General features: G+C 42.4%; 1 protein-coding gene and 1 long non-coding RNA gene across 2 annotated transcripts in view; one reads left to right on the top strand and one right to left on the bottom strand.

Annotated features, from left to right (window-relative positions):
• Positions 1-19320, top strand: part of RASGEF1B (RasGEF domain family member 1B) — a gene marked incomplete at its 3' end in the record, with an annotated part of 516267 nt that overhangs the window by 403764 nt on the left and 93183 nt on the right. The window lies entirely within an intron of this gene.
• The window catches only part of LOC311584762, a 69105-nt gene that overhangs the window by 12791 nt on the left and 36994 nt on the right, over positions 1-19320 (bottom strand). The gene's annotated exons all lie outside the window — the stretch shown is intronic.

The raw sequence follows: 19320 nt of genomic DNA, 5'->3' as shown, positions 1-19320 counted from the left end.
TCCTATTGAGACTTTAGGTGTGAGAAGCCTGGGAGAATGAGGAAATAGAAGGATCCAGCGGGTCCTGGAAAACTACAGGCGAGTCTGGGCCCTGGGGTCCTCCGCAAACTATGGCAACAGCCAAGGAAAATATAGGCAGTAAACCTTGAACCCCTACCCAGACTAGCCGATGGACAGGACATTCTCCACTGTTGAGTGGAGAAGGAGATCTGACTTTCACACAAACTCTGGTGCCTCATATTTGAACATGTCCCTTGGATAGAGATGCCTGGTGGCACTCAGAGGAAGGATAATAGGTCACCAAGGAGAGACTTGATACCCTATGAGCATATACAGGGGGAGGAGGTCCCCCTCAGACACAGATATAGGGGAGGGGAGTAGGGGGGAAGTGGGAGGAAGGGAGGAATGGGAGGATACAAGGGATGGGCTAACAACTGAGATGTAATATGAATAAATTAATAAAAAATACATTTTAAAAAAAGAAAATAAAATAAATCCGCCAAAGGCTTATTTTGGTGTGGCTACTTCAAGCCCACCCAGGGTACCGGCTGAGCCTCCTGCATACAAGATGCTTGGCCACAAACACATTTGCGGTCTATTTTGAATATTTGCCTATGCATAGCAAGGCATTTTAGGGATGGAGTCTGAGTTCAAAATTCACATGTATCTCATGTGCCTCTAATACCTAGAGTGTGAACATAATTTTATACACCGTTTTTTAGCATGTATGTTTTTGCCTGAGGCCTAATCAGGTGAGATTAAGCTATGGAATTTTCCACTTGAGATGTCATTTCAGCACTCAGACAGACAGCTTTGGGTTGTGAATATTTACATTTTGGGGTTTTGAGGTTAGCCCTGTTAAACCTATATCACTTGTTTTGCTTAGTAAGATAATGGACTCGCTGCTCTCGAGGACAACAGCCATTGCACAAGATTCAGCACCTCTCTGCATGGCTGCTCAGGCCCCAAGCTGTTGCCACATGTTGCCACAGCCGCCCCTCTGAGGCTGCGTCTGCAAGTGGCATTGCTACTTCTTGTTTGTTTACTGCAGTGTGCAACAGAAATGCATCTTAAACCATGAACCAGGGTTACGTGAGTGCACGCATGCGTACGTACACACACACACACACACACACACACACACACACATATATATGTAAATACGGCCAAAAAAAAAAAAAAGGTCTCAAAATTACGTATTCACCACGTTTGGTATGGTCTGAGATTTGAGGTTTGGCTTTTGAGTGTGTTGCTTTTAATTGCTTAAAATAGCACATGAGTCTGCGGGATCTGATCGGGAGCACTGTGCTTGCTTAGCAGGTATGAGGTCCTGGGTTCACTCTCCAGCCCCTGAAGAAAAAGGAAAGGGGGTAGAAGGAGGGAGAGGGGAGGAAGAGGAGAAGGGGAGGAGGGGTAAGAAACACCCCTCAACTTTGTACTTCCCCACGTAAGTAAGAAGTTTAAAATGGGGCACGGCGGCACACAATGGTAAACCTAGAAGGCAGAGGTGGGTGGATTCTGAGTGTAAACCCCAATGTGAGCTACTTAGAGGACTCCGCCTCAAAACAAAAACAAACAAAACTTATTGCCTGTTAAATGCACAAATAGGCTTCAGTCTACAGTTTGGGATACATTAGCTGAAACTCTAATTTTGAAGAGTCAGTTGCCTCAGAAGAGCTTTGAATAGGAGATGTGAAGAACGCTCAGTACAGGAGAGTGTTTGGGATGACAGCTAGAGAAACAATGCAGCCACTCTGAAGGCCATTTGTCCTCCCTGGAGCTCCTGCTTTGTCTAAATAGTGTTGGGCTGGATGTTTGACAGATCTGCTTCTTAGACAGACTCTGGCTTCAGCCAGATTTGGGAGTTAGGACAGAATTCAAACATATAACATACCATTCATTATTTTATGAGTTGCTAAGGGGGGAAAAAGAAGCCTTATAATTGTAAAGTGCCATAGATTATAGCACATCTAACAGAAATATTAACATAGGAAGAAAAGAAATTTATCACCCTGAGTTAGTGACTCACACGGGTGACAGCTTCAAGCCTTCTAGGTGCCCTGTACTCTCACTGATGGGACCCTTGGGGTGTATTTCATACATGGGGAAAATATCAAGGGTTGTGTTTTATTAATGTGATGCTGTTTCATAGATCCTAAATGTGAGCGGCATCCTTGGTGACGGTCTAGGTTGTACCTCCTTGTGTCACAGTAGGAAGAACCTGACAGCTGGGCTGTAGTGTGACTCACCACAGACAGCACACACGGGCAGAGACACGGAAGCAGTGAACCAGGGAAAGATCAAGTTGTTAGACTGACAAGGGAAAAGAAGTTCAAGCCCCAAAGCCTTTGGCCTGGTCATTCTCTCTTCAATATGGAATTGCTCACATAGAAACGAGGCCCAAAACAAAAACAAAAACAAAAACAAAACCAGGAGAGATAGTATTCCCCTTCGCCTCTGGGTTCAGCATCTCCATTCTAAAGAGAAGCATAAATTACTATCAGAAACTGCTTTCCACGGACATCATCTCCATCACAGTAGTTTTCCCTTCTCAAGAACCTGGGTGTGACTTTGACTAAAAGCAATTACTTATTTCCTGTCAGGTGACCCAGGATCTTCCAGTGTCATCTTATTTGTTTGTTGGTGGTAATTTGTGTGCCACCCACTTCCTGTCAGGATAACCGCTGGACTAGCTTTTTTTTTTTTAACCTACTTGACGCAGTAATATTGTCCCCCATCTTATCCATTTTGAGGGTGCCCTGACTCCCTGGGTACGGAGAACTCACACTCGCCTCTGATGCCAGCCTTCCCTCATGTGCTTCTCTTTGCCAACTCCCTCTCTCCCCTTTAAATTCAACATTTTGCCCTTTCTGGTTAACATTCTTTAATTATCATTGTTTTGTGGCCCACTTCATTCTTAAAACATATTCTATGTTCTTTTCATTTTTAACTCAGCAGTTTATTTGAAAGATGCTAACTGAACTCAACAGTCACACAATGTGTCCTTTTAAAGGTGCTTATCACACTAGCTACAGCACTAAGGACACTGCTCAACCCAGCATTATCCCCTGACTCTTGTGGTTTTCTATTCCCCAGGAGTAACTAATTAGGAGGAAGAAATATTCAAGCACACACATGCGGATGCATATGGTAAAAAAGCATTATATTCCACCAAGGGTAGACAGGGAGAGAAGTTATCCCTTGTTTTGTACCAGAAGTTATTTGCAGAGCAAGCTTACCCTTTAGAGTAAAGCCAAAGCTTTTTATCTTTGACCCTTTAGTATCTGGAGGAAAAATATAATCTCCCAAAAGGTTAGAGCCCTGTCAGCCCCACCCCCCCGGGTTATTTTAAAGCTGCCGTAATATTGACTAGGTTAAATAACTCCACATCACTTTGCTTTGCTCATTTTTCTCGGAAGACAGTCTTCTTTATCCCTTCAAATGTGCTATGCATGCATGAGCTGCAGTAAACTTTTGATTCTTCATTATTGCTAGCTCCCCTCCCACGAAGGGGAGAGGCCCTCCTAAGGAAGGCTGCCGAGATTCATTTTCAAGGGGTCCTTTCCGGGGCTGCTAGTTCATGCATGTTCGGGTATCCATAAACTGAGAGGCACTCGCATCACCTTGACGTTCATAAGAGGGCTTTGGAGACTATTGCCAGAGTCAAGGAAGTTTGACCCAGGAAAAGCAGGATGGCGTCTAGAGACCCAGAAACCTGCATGCACAGATGACTTCAAGAGGCATCAAGTCACAGGCCTGACTTCATCTCCCGTCTGTTTGCCACCTGGACGGGGTTGAGTGGTTTACTTTAGCTCTGTGCCTCAGTTACCACATCTGTAAAATAGAGCTGTAAAACGCTTGCCTCATAGGGTTGTTGTGAAATGTGTTTTGAACAACTACATACGCTCTTTTTTTTTTTAATTTTAATTCAGCAACTTACTTGAAAGATGCTAACTGATACATACTAATGACAATTTCTTAATGATTTTAGAAAACAGGCTGTGAGTGACGACACTAATAAAAGCCAACTTTCTAAAGCACTCCATATGCACCTGATGACCTGACGATATATATGGAGTGCTTTAGAATGTTGGCTTTTATTAGTGTCATCACTCGGGGCCTGTTTTCTAAAAGTATTAAATATTAAGAAATTGTCATTAGTATCTCACATTATTCAAAGATTTACATCTGAAAACACAGTCTGGGTTTCAGCACCAGGATCAACATGGTAGAGCTGTTTTTTCCTACAGAATTCATTTTTTGCTTGTCGATTTTCATTCAGTACTTACCACTACCTCGTTCTGATGCAAGCAAGCACAAGTGTTATTGTGAAAGTAAGTCACACATGGATCCAGAGGACCACTGTGGGCATTTAGGAGAACTTTTTGTCTGGGGTCCTTCATAAAGATTGCTGATGGCTCGTCTTAGCTCACTGGGCTCAACTCCATCACTCTCCGCTTCCTTTACTGAGGCATGGTGTTTCACTGAAGATGGCGCTCACCGATTCAACTAGTTTAGCTAGCCAGCTTGATCCAGGAATCCCAGTGTCTGCCTTCCAAGGAACAGGATTATAGGCAAGTGCATTTACATGGGCACTTATATATGATCCACTGAGCCATTTGCCCAGGCCCTGAGTAAATTACTTTAAAAAAAATATTCATGTAAGAAAAATTAGAACAGGGAATCTGACTCATTCCATGACTCATGAAGACTGAGAAGCAGTTTCCAAATTATTCTGTCCATGACATATAGGAAGAGAGGTCTTATCAAGTCAGTAACAGTAGGAGTGACTTAACTTTTTAAAAGTGCAATTATGCCTACATAATTCCTGGGGGTTATCACAGGTTCTGCTTCTAGAATCAAAGTCAGGAAGGTTGTATAAGCATTTTGGAAAATTGTTCAGAACTCACATGAAAAAATAGATCATAAAATGAGGAAAATGTAGATACATTAAGTATCAAATGAGGGAGTGGTAAGTTTTCTTCTTTGTATGATTATTTTTAAGTTTAAAACATGTACAAACATACACTATGAAATGAGAGTCACGTAAAAAGAAAAGTGGGGAGATGGCTCTCTCAGTAAAGTGTTGGGTACATAAGCACAGAGACCAGAGTTCAGCTCCCCCCAAACTCACACTTAGGAAACAAAACACAACCAGGCTCAATGCACGCTTGGAATCTCAACCTAGTACAGCAGACAGATGGATCCCTGGGGCTCACTGGCCAGCCGGCTAGGCTAATTGGCAGTCTCCAGGCCAGCTGAAGACCCTTTCTCAAAAACAAGATGCATGGTGCCAGAGGAGGAAGGATTCTTGAGGTTGGCCTCTGGCCTCTGTGCATTCGTATTCTCTCTGTGTGTGCATTTATATCCCCCCTCTCTCTGTCTCTCTCTGTCGCTGTCTCTCTCTCTCACTCACTCTCACACACTCTCTCTTCCCCCCTTCCTCCTTCTCTCCTTCCCTCCCTCCCTCCCTCCCTCTCCCCTGCCTCTGCACACACACACTTTTAAAGTGAATAAAATTTAAATTATCCGAATAAAGTTCACGAACTTTTATGGAAGTTTTTTGACACTAGGAAACAAGTCATCTTGGCTGCTGATGTAACTGTGAAGTGAGAAGGAGGTTATAGTAAGACTGCCTAGGCCCTTATGAGGTGCATGTGTGAGTGCATGTACATATGTGTACAAGTACACAGACACATGTGCCTGTGTGTGTTGATACTTGGTAGAACAATAACTTTCTATTTTCTCTTCACCTCGAAGAAAGCGTCAGGAAGGTTGTTAACAGCACTCTTACCAGATTACTGAGACCCACACACGTCCTTCAATACTTACAAGTAGTGTTATTTAGTCATAAGATCCTCTCACCTGATGAGGAAAGGCCTGCTTGTCTCTGCAGGAGTGTGTGTGGCCTAGCAGCCTTGGGTAAGCTAGCTGTCCTTTTTAGATTTAAGTGTGCAGAGCTCCTAAACCCAGATGCCCAGGAAAACCAACCACATAGAACATTGTCTTTAAAATCATAAGAAGTAAACAGAGGCACCTTCTGAACTTAAAATCTTAATCAGAAGTCAGAACATGGAGCATAACAACTTGCTAAGCAATCGCTCACCATCAAAGAACAAATCATGCTAAATGCCCAACCACAGAATTGTCCAGAGCCAGACTCCTTCCTAAAGCAGGAAGGCAAGGCCTGTCATGTAATGGTGAGAGTGCTCTGTGTCTTAAACTTTTAGATCCCCAGCAGCAAGATAAGAAACATCTTTCCCAAATGGAAGCCAAGCAATCTGGAAGGTGAACTCTGCCGGCCAGAAGCCAATGGATGTTGCACTTTTAGTTAGATAGGCTGTTAAACTATACTGCAAATCAGAGAAAGAGGTGCCAAGTGCAATGACTCCTTACCTACTAGTGGATGGGCCACACCCCATGTGGATTAAAAGCCGGTGTTTGCTGAGGGCAAGGGGCTCCAGGAGAGAAGCTGTGTTGACTGGCATGGGTGTGTCGGGGCCATAGACAGACCTTTGACTTGCTCATTTTGGTGGGCTGTTGCCTTCCAGTATCAGCGTCGCATGGCACAGGAAGTAGCCTGCAGATTAATTATATAGCTCTGTGATCTGATGAAGTTCTGTGACTGAGCTCTGCCTTTCCCTGCTTCTATGAGCGCTCTCTGTCTTGAATTACACGTTATATGTTCTGTGAGTCATTATCTTTCTTACTCATTTCTTTTTGTCCACAAAGCCATGAATAAACAGACCCCACCAATAAGCAACCCAAGCATCAACAGACGGTGGTGATTCTAATGGTTCCAGCTGCAGAGTTTTCACAGGCGGGGCACAAAGGAAATGCCCAGATTATTGGGTCTACATTTAGTTAAGGGAAAGATAAGTTGGACTCTGATAGGATCGCTGTGTTGGTGGAGTTAGGAAAGGAAAGCAAACATGATTGTCTTAAGTCTCATTTTGACGCTGTCTAGAGTCGGCTGGTCCCGATTGGGTCCTGACTTGTGTGAGCGTAGGAAAGCTAGCTGAGCGGGAAGCATCCATGCACGAGTGTTCATTGCCCTCAGCTCCTGACTCTGAAAGTGCTGTGATGTCTGAACTTCCCTGCTATGGTGGGCGGTGACCTATTAGGATAGCTAAAATAGCCCTTCTTTCTCCCAAGTTGCTTTAAGTCAAGGCATTTTGTCATAGCAACAGAAATTAGCCTAGCACAGTGAAGTTGTGTGCTAGATTATTAAATGTTTATCTGTGTTTTTCTATAAAATTTGGAGTAGGCATAATAGAAACTAAATTGCAGGTCTTTGTGTAGGGCTTCCTGGTAATCTGTATTTAAATGCCAGTAACTTCAATTAAAGTAGAAGGTGCTATTTTACTTCATATCTCTTTATTTCTGCTGTGATTCTATCAGCAGAAAATGTATTGGGACAAAGTCTTTCTTACCTATCTTCAAATCAAGTGGTTTCTAATTTCCTTCCCATAAATATAGGTATTTGATAATTACAAAACCTGGACTCATGTTGTCTTAAAATCTTATATCTCTGTGCATTGGTACACAGTAAATGTATCTTTTTAGTTTTAAATTTTTAGCCTCTTCTAAAATCTTCCTATTACCAATATATAAATATCTAGTTGTATGATTTTTAAGGATAGATTTCAGATCCTCATAGAAATGCTTATTAAACATTTGTTGGTACCAGCTAATGGGGCATTGGCATATCAATGCATTTAAACCTTTCTGAGAGAGGAAGAAGCTGGAGAGATGGCTCAGCAGTTAAGAGCATTGGCAGCTCTTCTAGAGGATCCAGGTTTGATTCCTGGTAATCACATGGTGGCTCATGACAATCTGTAAGCCCAGTTCCAGGGGATCCAACGCCCTGCTGTGGTCTCCATGGGCACTAGGCCTTATTCTGACCTTTAAGGACACCAGTCATGAATGTAGTGAACAGACACACACAGACACACACACACACACACACACACACACACACACACACACACACATACACACACACATACATACACACACACATATACACATATGCAGCCAAAACATCCACATTCATAAGTAACAACTAAGGCATCAGCCAAGGACAATACAGGTGGTAAACATTAAACCCCTACCCAGATCTAGCCAGTGGAGAGTGGGATATTACTTTCTCACATACTCTGGTGCCTCACCTTTGACCATGTCCCCTGGAGGGGGAGACCTGGTGGCACTCAGAGGAAGGACAGCAGGTTACCAAGAAGAGACTTGATACCCTATGAACATATACAGGGGGAGGTAATCCCCCTCAGGAACAGTCATAGGGGAGGGGAATAAGGGGAAAATGGGAGGGAGGGAAGAATGGGAGGACACAAGGGATGGGATAACCATTGAGATGTAACAAGAATAAATTAATAAAGGAGAAAAAAAAGAGAAAGAACTAAAAGAAAAATAAATGAAAAAAAAGTAGTAATTATGGTGGAACTCGTGATGCCATTTAACACTCAATGAACAAAGAAGCTGGTAAATAAAACACAATTCTCTCTAAAAAAAAAAAAATTTAAATCTACTAGGGACACAGACAATGTGAACTTCAAACAATAGGATAAATACTATAATAAATACTATAATAAATTTAGTAGTTCATTAGCTTCATTCTGTGAAACATAAACATTTATATTAGCCACAAGGCCCAGTGGGTCTGTGGACACCAGTACCACAATGTCTGTCCCTCCCTCCATCTCTCAGCTTCCCTGTCTTAGGGATGACATTCTTAGGCAGAAGATAGACTTCAGCAGCCGTAAACTCACAGTCACAGAAACAGGAACATCAGCTCACTAGTTCCTGCAAATATCAGTGCTGGCTCTGGTTAACCCTTCAAACACCAGAAGTCCACTTTCCATTGCTAGCACCCCTGTGACACCCCTGTGACACACCATTCTCAGCGGCCCTCTAACCTCATGGACTGAGTTAAGGATGTGTGAGCCTCTAAGAACTGATCAGGATGTTAGAGCCCAGATAAGACGTGGGTCGGGGGGTGTGGTCATCTGTAACCGCGGCATTGTAGGGTATATGAGGAGAAAGATCCCTGAGACGTACAGGGCTCCAGCCTGACTCCAAGTTCAGCAGAGAGCATATCGCAAAGGAATCGATGTAGAGTATAGAGTGAGAGTACAAACAGTGGGCATCCTCCTCTGGCCTCTGTGTGTGCATAGGGACAAGCAAGTGCCCCTTTACACACCAGATGCATATTTCAATGGCTAATCTTGGTTATTGACTTGACATGTCTTGGAAGAGGGAACAGAACAGATTGGCCCGTGCCCATGTCTGTAAGAGACCCTCTTGGCTGCTAATTGATGAAGGAGAGGCCAGCTCACTGTGGGCAGTACCAGCCCTAGGCAGGTGAGCTTTGGCCGTCTAAGAAAGGTAGCTGAGCATGATTCTGGAAGGGAACCAGTATGCAGTGTTCTTGCTTTTGTTGCTCCCAGTGTCTGCTACCATTTCAAAGAATGGAATTTTATTGCAAGGACGGCAAAGTTGAGAAATGAAGGGAGAAACATGCACTGTGGTCCTGATGCCACCGAGTTGTTGGTTAAGTGTTTCCTCTGACTTCTCTCAATGATGGGTTGTGACTTGATAGCAACCTACCACCCCTCGCCAAGCTGCTTTTAGCCATGCTTATCACAGCAATAGAGAGAGAACCCGTGTGTCCACACACATAGAGAGTTTTTTAGTGGAAAAATAAGTTACCCTGTGATTAAAAAAATTCCAAGCTCAAAGAAATGTTTTGTTACATTTATATTTTTATCTTGTATAAATAAATACATAAAAATCACAAATATTTTTTATTAGAATTTATTACATTTTTGAGAGAAACATTTGTTCTCTTTTGGAGAAAAACTACTCAATTTTTTTTTTTGAAATATTGCTTGAATAATCTTAAGCATGGCGGGTCAGTTACATAAGCAGGAAGTAAATTATCAGTAAACACACAACTGTGTTTTTCCATCGGGCTAAGATGTTCCAGTGGCTTCCCAGTAAATGAGTTTGCTTTATTGAAATCTATTTCCATAAACCAGAGGCCACCGCTGGTGACGGATTCCACAAGCGCACCCTAAACAAACCCACACAGAAGCATGTACTGACCTGTCCAGTGTGGGGGTCGCCTGGTGGCTACAGTAAAACCTAGCTCTTTCCCTGTACCTCACAACATTCATGTGCCTGTTGCAGCCTTTATGGTACATTTTTATAAAACTGCGCATGCCCACCCTTCTTGTGGAGGATTTTCGGCAGTCAGCATTGGTGTACCTTCATGTCTGCCACTACACCTAGACTTCGAGCTCATTAAGGACATTGAATAGGTCACATTTGTCTTTCTATCCCTACACTGTGTGTGTTTAACACCTGCCCAATAAAATGCTGAGTGCAATAAGGGATGAACAGTAACAGATTGTTCTGTGACTTCCAGAGTACTGGTTCTCGTCTTTGTTAGAGTCCTGGGACAAGTGCCTCAGAGCTCAGTTTGACATTACCCAGCCCCCAGGTTTATACCTGCTTACAGAACTAGATTAGGAACTATGAAGGAAGTGGCAGGGACAGCACCCTGAAACACAAGTATGGGTGACAATGTCTGATGAAGCCCCTCCCCCACAGATAAACTTGTGATGAAAAAAATAATAAAACAGACAAAAAAAAAACAATGCTGGTAAGAAAAGATATAGAAGCAGAAGTGGGGGGTGGGGTAGGACTCTGAGGGGAGAGAAGGGAGTTACTAGGAAGGAGGAGGCTGGTCATTGAGACTGAGGAGGAGGTGAATGTGATCAAAGTGTGTTGCATTCATTATGAAACAGCAACCGTGAAACTCATTGGTTTGTACAATTAAAATACAAAAAAAAATGCACCTCAATCTTCTATCGGGATTTGACCTACAGCAATGTGTTTACCGAGCTTTTGGCTCTCCTCCATGGAGTTTTTGGGGGAGGAAGGGGGAATCTGGTGTCTTCTGAGAGAAAGTTATTTCCAAAATAAAAAGAAATAGTCCAGCATTAAAAAAAAAAATCATGCCAATGGTGCCTTCTTTACTCTGGTTGTAGTTCCACGGACAATCATGGTGACCCTTCTAGCTCTACTGAAGCCATGGAAGGCAAAGTTTTCCTAAATACTGTCTGACATGGGGCAGAGAATTTTGGGGTCCCTCCTGTGGAACATAAGTAGAGCTGGGTCAAGGTGGCCACCTATACCTGCCTTGCCTCGCCTCACAGTACGTAGTCCTCTGGGAAGACGTTCCTTGGCCCAATGTCTTTTAGAGGCCATAGGATTTCTGACCTTCCCTCAGAGCAGTGGCTTTCCAAGTCTGCCAGCTTCTGTAGCTTCCCTTGTGAAGGCTCCAAAGGGAGCAGCTTTGACAGACAAGGCTGCTCCTACTCAGGTCTCTTGGTCTTTTTGCACAATGCTGGCACTCACATTTCACAGACTTCCTGTGTCATTGGGATGGAGAGCAAAGGAGGTGAGCTGACCTCTCACCTTTGCATTCTGGGAAGCCAGGAGTAGGGCCAGTGAGACAGGCCTGTGATCCCCCTTATACCTGACGGAGGGATGAATTGGCTCAAAGTCCTTTGAGCTCTGACTCCCCAAGTCTATACCAGGCTCCAGATAGCCCCATATACTGAGCACAGGTGGGGATGGCATGACTCATTTTGGATTTTGACCCAAATTACATTCTCCAATTCATGCCACAGTTTTATGAGGCCTTTGGGTACTTGGCCAGCTAGCTAATAAATCTGATTCCTGGTAACTTTGTCAGTGGTCACCATTCATTAGCTATCAGTTCCTTAAGTCTGCACTAACTGTTGGAGTCAGGATAGGTCATAGCCCATCTCCCATATGGGAAGGCACTTCTCTGACACTGGAGGTACACAGACTTGTGAGGGGCATGTGTGTGCTGTGTATATGTGTGTACCTATGTGCACATGCATTTCTGCAGACCCTGAATTTGGAATGTGGTAAAATGTAAGCCTACAAGTCAGAAGAGAATACTTGCTCGTCAGATCATTTTCCAAAGATGATGGCCGTACTTAGTCCGGTTTCTCTGTCATGAAGAAATTCTCACTGCCAATCAAAACTGCTTCTGTCCAAAGTGAATTTCTTTCAGGGATTATTTCAAAAGATAATGTCAAATCCACATGCAGTTTATATGTAAAAGATATTGCAGGAAGTGAATGCCACTTAGTGCTCTTTTTAAAACTGGGCTTGGTACCTAAATGTGCACATGCACACAATCTCACTAGCTTCTGTTAAAATAAAAGCACAGTTCTCCATTTACATATATATTAGGCATTTCTCAAATTTTATTATTTGTTTTTATTTCTATAGCAAACAACTACCCATTTTATTCCAGGTAGTAGAAATATTAATTTCTTTTTTTTAATAAAATAAAATCTTACATGCTGCTGAAAACATAAGATATTTTTATTTGTGTTAAAATCCTCATATACTTTCTGTACTTTTATCTCTTATTTTCCTCAGAGACATGGTGGATACTGAGGTATGGTCTCTCTGTAGTTGAGGCTGGCCTAGAACTTATAGCTCCAACTAGCTTCAAACTCAACAAAGATCCTCCTGCCTCTGGTTCCCAAGGAACGTTTACACTGTGTACATCACGATGCCTGGATATTCCTTATTGTTGTTATTGTTGTTTTGATTGTTTGTCTGTTTGTTTGTTTTAGATACAGGGTTTCTCTGTGTAGCCTTGGCTATCCTGGACTCACTTTGTAGACCAGGCTGGACTTGAACTCACAGGGATCCTCCTGCCTCTGCCTCCTGAGTGCTAGGATTAAAGGCATGCACCGCCATGTCTGGCTTGCCTGGTTATTCTTTTAACTGTTAAGAATAATATTACCAGGCTGGAAGATAGATGGCTCAGTGATTAAGAGCACAGTCTGCTCTTCCAGAGAACCCAGCTTCAATTCCCAGCGCCAAAATGGGAGCTCACAACAGTTTCTAACTCGAGTTTCAGCAGATCTTGGTGCCCAATGCCCATTTTTACCTCTGTGGGCACCAGGCACACACATAATGTACAGGTAGGTGCTCATAAAGTAAAATCATAAAGATTTTTTAAATCTTTTAAAAACAATTGAAAAAGTATGTTTAAAAACAGGATTATATTGTTATCTAAGGACATAGTACAGTAGGCAAAGTGCCTGGGGAACTGAGTTCAGGTGCCCATCACCCACATAATTGGATACAGTAGCCTCCAATTTGTAACCCCAGAACTGGAGGGAAGGAGCAGGAAAGGCAGATGCCCCAGCTCACCAGCTAAGCAATCTAACCAAATTGGCAAGCTTCGAGTTCAGTGAAAGATACTATCTCAAAAATAAAACTAACTATAGAGGAAAATACCTGAAATATACCTCTGGTCTCTATTCATGCATGTGAAGATAGTGCATCCTCAAACAGGCAACACACACACACACACACACACACACACACACACACACACACACACACACACAGACAGACACACACACCAAGAATAATGTTTAATTAGTTTTTGGCTATCAACTAGAACAGAATTATGATGTGGAATTTTCCACTGGCAAGTTAGTGTCTAAATTGGGTTCAGTGACCTTCTCTGTCATCTATCTATTCCATGGATTTAGGAGTTAGTTGCAAAATGACCTGTGTTCTCAGTGTTCTCACTGGTTAGGCAATTCGTAGAATGTTTTTACAGCTGTGTTGACAAATCAGCAAATAAAAGGTTCTACACTAGTATCTTTACTTCAGAGGTATAAATCATGGTGCTTTGGCTATGGGGATATGGTTTACTATGATGCAGTGGGGATGTGGTTTACTATGATGCAGTGGGGATGTGGTTTACTATGATGCACTGGTATATGGTTTACTATGATGCAGTGGGGATATGGTTTACTATAATGCAGCGGGGATATGGTTTACTATGATGCAGTAGGGATATGGTTTACTATGATGCAGTGGGGATATGGTTTACTATAATGCAGCGGGGATATGGTTTACTATGATGCAGTAGGGATATGGTTTACTATGATGCAGTAGGGATGTGGTTTACTATGATGCAGTGGGGATGTGGTTTACTATGATGCAGTGGGGATGTGGTTTACTATGATGCAGTGGGGATATGGTTTACAATGATGCAGTGGGGATATGGTTTACTATGATGCAGTGGGGATATGGTTTACTATGATGCAGTAGGAATATGGTTTACTATGATGCAGTGGGGATGTGGTTTACTATGATGCAGTGGGGATGTGGTTTACTATGATGCAGTGGGGATGTGGTTTACTATGATGCAGTGGGGATATGGTTTACAATGATGCAGTGGGGATATGGTTTACTATGATGCAGTGGGGATATGGTTTACTATGATGCAGTGGGGATATGGTTTACTATGATGCAGTGGGGATGTGGTTTACTATGATGCAGTGGGGATGTGGTTTACTATGATGCAGTGAGGATATGGTTTACTATGATGCAGTGAGGATATGGTTTACTATGATGCAGTGGGGATGTGGTTTACTATGATGCAGTGGGGATGTGGTTTACTATGATGCAGTGGGGATATGGTTTACTATGATGCAGTGGGGATATGGTTTACTATGATGCAGTGGGGATATGGTTTACTATGATGCAGTGGGGATGTGGTTACTATGATGCAGTGGGGATATGGTTTACTATGATGCAGTAGGATATGGTTCATAATGAATGATGCAGTGAGGATAAGGTTTACAATAATGCAGTGAGGAAATAGTTACTATGATGCAGTGAGGATATGGTTTACGATGATGCAATCGGGATATGTTTCATGATGATGCAATGGGGGTATGGTGTATTGTGATGCAGTTAAGGACTGGAAGGAGACCTGGACTTAAACTTTATCCCTGATCTTCTCTGGTCATGTAGTCTTTTACTGCAACCCACTAAACCTCAATATCTCCATGTGAAATGAGAATTGAGCTCATATGCTAGGCATGAGGGAGACAAAATTGCTGGCTATCTGTGATATGATAGGAACTGAAATCAGACAGTTTTAATACCCAATAAAGCATCTCTCTTTGGAAGCCCAGCTACCTCTGTGCATTTATTATGCCATTTGTCTTTGTAATGATCATAATGGCATAGGTCTTTGGAGCTAGATGTCTCCCTTGAAGGTTAATTAATAGAGTGGTGTTTCACAGATTGGGAGATCAAGACAATAGAAATCCGAAAAGTGTGAAAGTTTCTTTTGTTCAATTTTCTATTTGTAAAGAGAGGGATAAATCACGTGGTAAGAGTCATCTAATTTTAAATTCTTAGCATAGTCTTACTCATGTTCCTACTCCAAGACTCTTAGAATGAGGCAAAATGTACAAACATTTCTAGCATGAAGTTCGGTCTCTTTGATGAAAAAAGAGCCACCATCCTCAATCTATGAGCTTTGGGGGACTGGTGGACATGGGTTTGAATGCATGAGAAGATATGGATTTCATAAAAAGATATGGGAAATATAGTCCAAATTCCTGTCCAGTGTATAGGTTTAAAATATTGAAGTAGGCTGAAGGGATATCTCAGTGTAAAGACATTTGTCACCAAGTTTAAGGACACCAGGACCCAGAGAGTTAAAGGAGAAAACTGAGTCCCAAATATATCCCCCCAATAAATATAATTTAAAAACTGAATCAACCCACTCTCTTAGAAAATACTGTTCATTTTTAGTTGACTTCCAATGATATTAAATTACATATAAATCTTTCTTATCAGCTTGTAGTGACTCGAGGAAACTTCATGCAAAAACCAAGTCTTTAATAAGCTCTTAAAGGGTTATGAAAAATTTGACAGGTTTCAGGACAACATGATGTTTAAGAACAAAGATTTAAATGGAAACATGTAGAAGAAAGCACATATGATCACCCCTCATTAATGAGTAGCATGTATGTTGTCAAACATGTGGAGACTTAAAGGAATCCCAGACACACACACACACACACACACACACACACACACACACACACACACCTCAGTAGACTCTGATTGAACTGGTCACATCACCAGTGTGGGGACTTAACATGGCATACTAAGATTTTTCTCAACTATATATTCCTTAAATATAGAAACAGTGTCACGGCTTTTTTAATGTGGCAGATAGACATATATACAAATGTAGCAGATAGACATATATACAAATATGCATGTATACATGCACATGTGTGGCTCATGGAATGCATCGTTTGAAAAGGCTTTACTTCCTGCTGATGGCAGTACCATTCAAACTATGTTCTGTACTTCTTCCCATGCAAGAGTAAGTGGCTACTCTGTGGAAAAGAATCTATGATAAAACGGTGTTGATAAACACTGGATTATGCAAAAAGTAAACAGTAAATAACAGTCTGCATGTTCTGAATTCCCAGAAGAACATGTGGCTGATTTCTCAGTCTCTTCAATAGCTCTGAGATTCTGCATTTCTGACAAGCTCACAGTGATCCCGAGCCTGTTCTTATGAGGGCCACACTTTGAATAGAAGTTTCTTAAAATGGTATTTATCAGAAAACAACGTTTCCTAATTACATACAGTTAATTATTTAAGACTTGTGATTGTCTGTGGTAATTGTTCATTTCTAGATGACTTCCAATGATAATCAAATTAAGTCCAAATCTCTCACATCAGCTTGTACTGACCCAAGAAACTTCATGTAAAAACCAAGAGTCTTTTGTAATAATCTTAAAAGTTACAGTTGAATCTTTGCATTATACAGACACACACACACACACACACACACACACACACACACACACATATGTTGTAAATACAACTCTACATGTAAATACTCCAAGTTAAAACCCACTTTTACTCCTTCAGTGGCTTCACTTTATTTCACTCAGATTATGTGCTGGAAATTTTTGGTTTATTTCCGTTCAGGACTTGGTAACTTTAGAAAACCAGTGGACAGGTTGGTGTTTTTTGAGTTCTAGTCTACTTTATAATGAAGGGTATGTTCATTCCAAATACCTACAAAAAAAAATGCCAGTCGACTCCTATACCTGACTAAACTTTAAACTTTTACTGCTTATTGCAAAGGTTTATATTATCAGTATAATAATTGTTGAGCATGTAATTGTGATACCACATTTTAAAAATTACCCCATTGCTCTAGACAACAAGCAAAGCAGCCTCTGGCACTTCTCAGCCACTCACCCAGCTATCTACCTGTCAGCCAGTGCCTTATCCACGGTCACACGCAACTCTGCACACCTCTTCCACATGCCCCTGTGTCTGTCTCACCCACCTGTCCCTCCACAATGCGTTCCTTTATAGGTCGACTTGACAATGTGTGTTGTTTCTTTGTAAATTTTCAGTAAGAGCAAAGTGTATCCAGGTTTAATATAGATAGTAGAGTTTTGTTTAATGATAGAAATGCATATTGTTTTATAATTTTCTAATACTTCCCTATTCATGCACCAACCCCTTGTTCCCCATAAAGAGGTATCAATGGCTGGGGCAGTGATAGTCTAGTACAGGAGAGACACTCGCTGTCTGAAGGCTGAGATCTGAGCTGTCCAACCTTGCACTTGAACCTGACAGTCATCAATTTCACACCATGGGGGAATTCCTTCAGTCCTTTCTCTCCTGCCCAACTGCTCAGCTTCTCACACTGTCCACCCTCTATCTAGTTTAAAACCCAGCATGTCTCTTTCCTTCTGGGAGCATTTTTCAGATCTGGTCTCCCTGATTTGTTGTCCATAATCCCATTGCTCTTAACCTTGCATGCTAGTTACCTATGACCATGAGGGGAAATCTCACCTTGGGACTTAGGCTCCTAGAAAAATGATGCTTCTAACTGATTTATCGTTGCATCCTTCACCAATGCTCACACAGGGCCACTTAGTAAATACTTCAGGAAGGAACGAGTGATTGACCATCCACACTTCTGAATAAATGAAGACTTGGGTGTACTGGGCTTATGACTAGTTGATGGATTCGAGGCTAAGAAATAATGCTGTCAAATTCTAAATTGACTGTGTTAGTAGCTTATTATAGGTGAATCTTTTGTAAAACGATTTCCCACCCCTTCTTCTTAGATGGTAGCATGTTTAAAATATGGTATGGTCCTTCTGTGGCCATAGACGTGTCTTTCTAGGGCACAAGCTGGTGAACTGAGGTGTCTTTAATACAACTTATGTTTCCTCTTTAAAGGGTTCTTTCAGTGAATAATTCATGTCACATTTGTGAGGAATCATAGAGGTGTGCCCCTTCTCCTCGGCTGGCCGTTTCCCTCTCACCTTGGCTTTCAGAGAATGTGGAGTTACAGCAGCCAAGTCCTTGCTTACCCTTTCCTGGTTCAGAAAACAATGACAGCTTTTTCTTGTTCCTGCAGCTTTCATCTGCTGCCCTTAGTTCACCCCTTTCCCTTGCTTCAAACACTGTGAGGTCCCAATCCTTGTATTAAGGAGGGAAAGCAAAGGAAAGAAAACGACTCAGCTGACAGCTCAGAACAGGAGCCTAGAGAACTGGCCCAAAGCTAAAGCCAAGGGCAGATTTTTGTCTTACAATTTTACTTCTACATACACTTCTAAAACTTTTCAGGCCTTAGTAGCTTTTATAGAAAGTGCAAGATTTTGTCCACCTAGACCAAGGTTTGGTTAGCTCTTCCTCCTCTCCCTACCAATAGGAAAACTGCACAGCATCTTCCCACAGGTCTTCTCTGCAGGACTCCACCCCCTCGGCCCACCCCCTTCTGGCCTGTCCCAGCCAATGCCCCATTAGCCTGTAGGTGAGGGCTGTGCCCTTTGGCTGCCTGATAACTGGAAGCCAAGGTCTAGATTTAGGCCCCTAGCATTTTGTGACCATTAAAATGAAGAGCAACAGCAAGAGGGACAAGCTATGTGCTAGTCCGCTGACCACAGTTTCTCATCCAGAGGAGACTCGAACCATTTGGCAGACACATGTAAAAGCTCACCCTGTGAGCTGAGCCCTCCTGAAAGGTGCCTTCTAATTGGTACTGACATATGGACTCTTGCTGGAAGCTTGCTTTGGCCTTCCTTACCTGCCTTTGAAATCTTCATTGTTGGTCCTCTCCTCCAAAAGGTCCCCCCCTTATATATCACCTCCCCCCAACCATAGGAGAAGAGTCCCCTGGGGGCTTCCCCTCCCCAGTTCCTTTGTTGGCTGGATTGCCCTGCCGCAGGGGAGGCTGCCATAAGGGGAGTGGTCAGTACTTTCTCCTAAGGAAACTGGAGGGGGACATGTCCCTTCATCTCCATGGTAAAAGAGTTTGCACTACAAACAAGATACTTTCCAATGAAGCTAGGACACAGGCCTCCTTTGAATTGGGGGCT

This window comes from Acomys minous, assembly GCF_964271855.1.
Source record: "Acomys minous genome assembly, chromosome: 15".
Classification (NCBI taxonomy): Eukaryota; Metazoa; Chordata; class Mammalia; order Rodentia; family Muridae; genus Acomys; species Acomys minous.
Note: the sequence above shows the minus strand (reverse complement) of the source record. Positions and strands in the feature narration are given on the sequence as shown.